A 6000-nucleotide genomic window follows, 5' to 3' on the forward strand; every position below is an offset into this window, starting at 1 on the left:
TCGCTGGATTCGGAATGACAGCGAATTCAAAATGGATACAATTACCGAATGCTCCGAATGATTGAAAAATTGAAAAAGTCCATACGATTGGTAGTCAAAAATGTTGTCGTTGAGACCAAAAATGCGACTCTAGACCTGAGATTTCCATCAGGTGAGCGAGGCTGTTTGTAGTTTTGACGTTTATCGCTTAGTGAACACACTTGGTATATGTACACTATGTTGGCAACTTTTAATAAAATTATAATAAAAATAATATTTCATATGCGGGTGTAAGCGGTTTTGGTAGTTATTTAATGTATGAGAGTGGTACAAGTGGTTGCTACCTGCAAGCTTTCTGAATTCAATTGGCGCTAACACTGAGGCGACACTTGTGCACATGCATCCAGGTAATGTGCCACAGAAGCAAGCAATGAAAGAGTAACTAACACGGTGTATCTCGGTAAATTTATATTCGGTGCTGCGAGAATACTATCAAAAGAAGGATCAACAGGTACTCGAGGCCGCAACTGAGCCAAGTACATCCATTGAAGAAAGAGAGCCAAGCAGTAAAAAGCAGAAACTAAGCGAAGATGATGCGGATAAGTAACATTGAATAAACGATTAGACAGGCTTGATCTGTATAAAAATATTGCCAAAAACACTTGGAGAATTCTCCAAAGCCTTTCTGGTCTTGTTTACAGAACGACTTAAATTTGTATGCTCAAAAACCTCGGACAGGTTTTCGCCATTACAGCACAATAAAACCTTGCTAGCTGTAATAACTTGACTCTTTTTTTTCTGCAGCAACTTCGGGCGCAACATCAAGCACTGTTACAACAACAGCAGCGTCCCCTAATAGCGACAGCACCGGCGATTATAGCGAAACAAATAACCCATCTGCAACAGTTCCAGCAGCACCGGCGCAGAAATGGCAGATAGAAAACCGGCGTGCATGTGAGTTAATGCGCGTCACTTTTGATGCACTTGTCATAGCAGCAAAGGAACACCCAAGTAACATCGTGCAAGCTTTATTACACTTTGTAAAACCTTCACGCCCAATAGTGTTGTACAGTCTTAGCAAGGAATTGTTAATGGACTTGTATGTAGAGCTGAAAACCAACTGTAATGTCACACATTTGCATTTTACTTGAAATTGGTTACGTTACTATCAAATATTGCCGAATCGCACACATCCTGAAGTAAATATGAATGGTAATAGTGGTTACCTCTTGACTGGTTATAACATAGGCTAACATTCTTGGTTTATTTATAATGTGTAAACAATTATATTCAAATTAATAATATATCGGACGAATATATACCACGGTTTTAAGTTGACTTTCGCTGTAATTCTTTTTAAATTGGTTTTACTTCCTTTAATTGGAAATAAAATCCACATTCACACCGTTTGGGTGCACCCTTTTCCAGCCACATCCAATTAACATAGCGATTACCCTTACCTAAAAAGAATGGTTGCAAAAAACTAAATACAAAGCATAGTTGGTTGCTTTTTAGGGCCAGGCCCACGTTTTATTTAGATCCTGATCAAACGTCACACCCAAGATTTTGGGGTGTAGGACAGTCGGTAGCGTAGTGCCATCGGCGTGGATGTTCAAAATGGTCGACATTTGGGAAGTCCATGTTGTAAATAAGGTCGCGGAAGATTTAGTCGGGATCAGGGAGGTAGCCGTTTATTCTGTTGCAGAGCTCATCGATCTGTGGGCCTGGGTCTGTGGCCATTATTGTGTAGTCATCGGCGTATGAAAGGATAGTGACTTCTTCTGGTGGTGAAGGTAGCTTAGATATGTAGAAATTAAACAAAAGAGGGGATAGAACACCACCCTGTGGCACCCCTTGTTTAATTCTTCTTGGTTTTGATGTTTCGTTTCTAAATTGCACCGATGCCTGCCGACCACCCAGATAATTTGCGGTCCACCTGGTCCGCCGGGAAGTGGGGCCGGATTTCGGGAATTCTCCCGGCGGGAATGAAACGTGCCGAGGCGGATTCAATGACCTTACGGAAGGCACGCTCCCCTTGGAGGGCATCAGTCGGGATAGGGAGGGCAGCAAAGCGGTTGTCTGTAAAGCATTTATATTCCCATTTTTCCTTTTTTGAAGTTTATGAAAGTGCGTTTTTCAGTGACGATGAAATCGGCGGTACGCTCGAGCGAAATAAGTATGGGCAGGTGGTCGGATGCGAATGTTACCATCGGCTGCCAGTTGACGCAGTTTACGAGTTCTGCGCTCACGATTGAGATATCTGGCGAGCTGTGACAGCTTCCTACCATACGTGTGGGGGCGTCTCCGTTTATTGTGCAGAACGTCGTTTCTTCTATTTGATCAGCCAACATCTCACCCCTACTGTCCGCCCGCAAGTTTGAATGCCATAGATCGTGATGGGCATTAAAGTCGGCTAAGATAATGCGATTGTTGCCAGTGAGTAAGGCGCTGAGGGATGTAGATGTTGATGATTTCTAGGTTTGCATCGCCTGACCGGACAGAAAGGCCTTGACGTTCTAAGACATTGTCCCAGCGGTCGATGCCAGGATCAAATATATGATATTGCACAGAGTGGTGTATGATAAACGTGAGGCCGCCTCCATTTCCGCTCATGCGATCTTTTCTGTGGACATTATACCCAGAACAGGTTTGCAGACCTTGCTGTGAGTTTAGTCTCTTGAATCGCAGCAATGCGGATGTTGTGCCGCTTCATGAAATCGACTATCTCCGTGATCTTCCCAGTTAGTACATTACAGTTTAACTGCAGAATTCTGAAGTGCATAGGGGGAGACGTCGCCACTCTGGGAGTAAGTGACGGGTGACTACGCCTGGGTTGAGGAAGGCCAAGACGCAACTGCTGTTGTTGCCCTGGGACTGGGCGTCCTTGGGCAAGCATTGGGGTACCCGGTAGATTGGGGTTTGCGACCTGGCAACATGGCGCAATGAAACCCCTCGGGGGTTGCCGTCGCGGAGACGCTAAAGCGTAGACTACGGTATGCCCTTGGACGTGAACAGCAAGGAGCCACGAAAGATTTATAAGAGTTACGTGGTCGTCGGGTTTTGGGATCAAGCCCAGAACAACCTGCCCGATACAACCATCCGTTACACGAGACACACTGAACAGAGTATGACCGTCCTAAAAATATTCCTTTCCGGCAGACGCAGCAAAAGCATTTCTCAGGACCGGGGTCAGGAGGCGGACCCGGATTGGATTCGATACCTTCCCAGAGCAAGAGAATATGGAGCAGTCCCGCTGCAAGGAGCTGCTGGGAGGATGCAAATTTGTGGGAGGGACGCAGCAAATTAAATGGGGTTACACTGAAATGACAGTCCTTCGTCAGAAAAATCCCGAATCGCTCCGGTACATAGAACCGACTGCCTTGGGAAGCAGTCACTAAATATAATCAACATAAATTACAGTGTTTATAAAGTATTAAATTATTATTATTATTTGTGAATTTATTTGGTTACTTTTTTCTTAATAAAAATATATTTGCGTTTATTTAAAAGTAATAAGTTTATACAGGAGCTTTCTCAACCAATTTTAACCAATGACCGCATTAGCAGCGTTTTGATGTACCTTTTTGCAGCCACTTCCATTGCACATAAGTTTGATCTTCTTCGCCTGGAAATAATATAAAATAAATGTTTAGTATGTTAAAAAAATAGTTTTTGTTCGCTGGTGCTATTTATTCTTCACTCACAGATGCAACATTTTAGTGAGCACGCAGCCGCAATTGTCCCGAAAATCCAGAGCCGTAATAAAATCCTCAAATCCCTTGCTGGCAGTACCTGGGGAAAAGATAAAGAAACGCTCATTACTACATACAAAGCAATTGGCCAGCAGTTTACGTGCTACGCGTCACCCATATGGTCGGCAAGCCTAAAAATGACTCCACTGGAAGAAGCTACAGGCCTGCCAAAATACTTTTCTCAGAATCGCCACGGGCTGCCTTCTTTTGTCCCCAGAACACCATCTACATAATGAGGCGAGAATATTCCCCATCAGGGAGAGAAATGAGATGCTAACCAAACAGTTCCTGTTGAATACCCAGAAACCTGAGCATCCCAACAGACATCTGATTGATGAGCCAACACCGCCTAGGGGCTTAAGGAGTCATCTCCGTAAGCATTTTGAGGAAATACGGCACCTGAGAACTCAGCCGTATGAATGAGGGTTATTAAAAGCGTTGGTTCCAAGAGGGGAGAAGAAGACGGGGCGGTTGCTGATGCTCGGCATTGCTACCAACTCAACTACGGAGATTGTAGTCATGAGTGAAAGCGGCCGTATGAGCTGGTGGCGCCGTGGGGCGTGGCTTGTTGAGCAGCAGAGCTGCTGAAAGGTAGTGAGGGGTGCTGAGGCGTAGACTACGGGGCGCCCTTAGGGTTCGATACCTTCCCGGAGCAGGAGTATGGCGCAGTCCCGCTGCAGGTAACAGTCTAGTTGAGGGGTCGACCGCTAATACGCGTCCAAAAATATCGAGAGGTGTCAAACGACGCGTCTTGACATCAGTATTAATAATCCGAAGGCCGAAAGTAAGAATTTTAACTCGTTCAAAAGATATTAACGAAAAACAGAAATATTTCCCGCGGGTCCCTCCGAAACCAGGGGTGGGATCCATCGTATTTTTGCGCAAAACACCTCTCTGTATTGGCGGCCTTCGGCCGCGCTTATAAAAAATTACCCTGGGTGGGTCCAACACCGGTTTGTAGACCAAAACTATATCCACGCAAAACACTTATGTTCACAACTTTTTTTTGTGGGTACGCAACGTTACAACAACCACATGAAAATCGCCCACTTCAACTGCAAATATCTCAGAACTGAGATACAATTTTTATTTTCCGCCTTCGGATTATTATTTTCGAGATTATTCGCATCTTTTGATACCTCTCTCGATATTTTTGGTAGCGTATTAGCAGTCGACCCCTTAACTAAACTTTTACCCCGCTGCAAGGATCTGCTGGGAGGACGCAACAAATTAAATGGGATTAGACTGAAATGAAGCCGGACAGCACCGGCTGCCTTGGGAAGCGTTTATAAATAAATATAGAGATATTGTTTTCCAATTGCTATTCACGCATATTCACCTGGGGAATTGATTTTAACATGGGTGCAGTCCATTGCCCCAATTACACGCGGAAAATTTGCCCTTTCTTTAAAAGCAGCCTGTGTTTCCAAGCGCTCCTGTTTCGTTTGAGGAAATTTCACAAAATCTGGTTGCAAGGATACTAGATGGTAGGAAACTAGCGTAATTGCACGTGAGGCACTTGCTTTTGAAACTCCGGAAAGGGCTGCCACAATTTGCTAAAAAGATCCTGGAGCATAGAACCGGAGTGCGATGAAAAATATTTGGTGTGGCTGCATTGCGTTGTTGCTGTAAACGGAAAAGTAATTTAGGGCAACATTTATAAAATATGATGTAAACTTACCGAGCTTCAAGATAAATTTTGTCTTTCATTAAAGAAAAAACCAACCAAGCAGCACCTTTGCACATAAGAAATCGTTCGCGAAAGTCAACATCGTCATAATAATGAAACAAGTCAGGACGCTCTTTAATTTTTCTTTTTCGTCGAAGCACGATTACCTGCAGAGCTTCAAAATCGCAATCACTTTCACCAGAATCTCGAAGATCCATTAAATTTTTTACAAACTTTCCACCGAGAATACAAATAAGCCTCTTCAGAGAAATTACAGATGTCAACAATAGCGGGGTTGCTATATTTGCATAATGAAATAAGTATAAATAGTGCCATTTAATTCAACTCAAAATTTGTACTACAGCAACACTGTTGAAAGTCGAGAATAAGCCAGCTAACAGGTAGGCTAATTTGCGACTTAGCTAAGCATTGGTGGTGAAACAGAAAAATTAAAAAATATGACTTAACTAAGTTAAGTCGAGTTGGTGAAACCGGGCCATAATTATAATTGACAATATTTACCAAACAACTATTAAGTTATTTTTAACCTCAACAACAACAATAACGACACCTAAAAGTATGCTATCAAGTACATCGAAT

The 6000-nt window shown here is 43.3% G+C and overlaps 1 long non-coding RNA gene across 1 annotated transcript; it reads right to left on the minus strand.

Annotated features, from left to right (window-relative positions):
- Nucleotides 1-3230: 3230 nt before the first annotated feature.
- On the minus strand, nucleotides 3231-5662 carry LOC137242898 (uncharacterized). The gene is made up of 4 exons (XR_010950398.1): nucleotides 5413-5662; nucleotides 5071-5357; nucleotides 3684-3771; nucleotides 3231-3604 (listed from the first exon to the last, which is right to left on the minus strand). It is a non-coding gene; the product is annotated as an uncharacterized lncRNA (long non-coding RNA).
- Nucleotides 5663-6000: the final 338 nt, after the last annotated feature.

Source organism: Eurosta solidaginis, chromosome 2, assembly GCF_040869045.1.
Source record: "Eurosta solidaginis isolate ZX-2024a chromosome 2, ASM4086904v1, whole genome shotgun sequence".
NCBI lineage: Eukaryota > Metazoa > Arthropoda > Insecta > Diptera > Tephritidae > Eurosta > Eurosta solidaginis.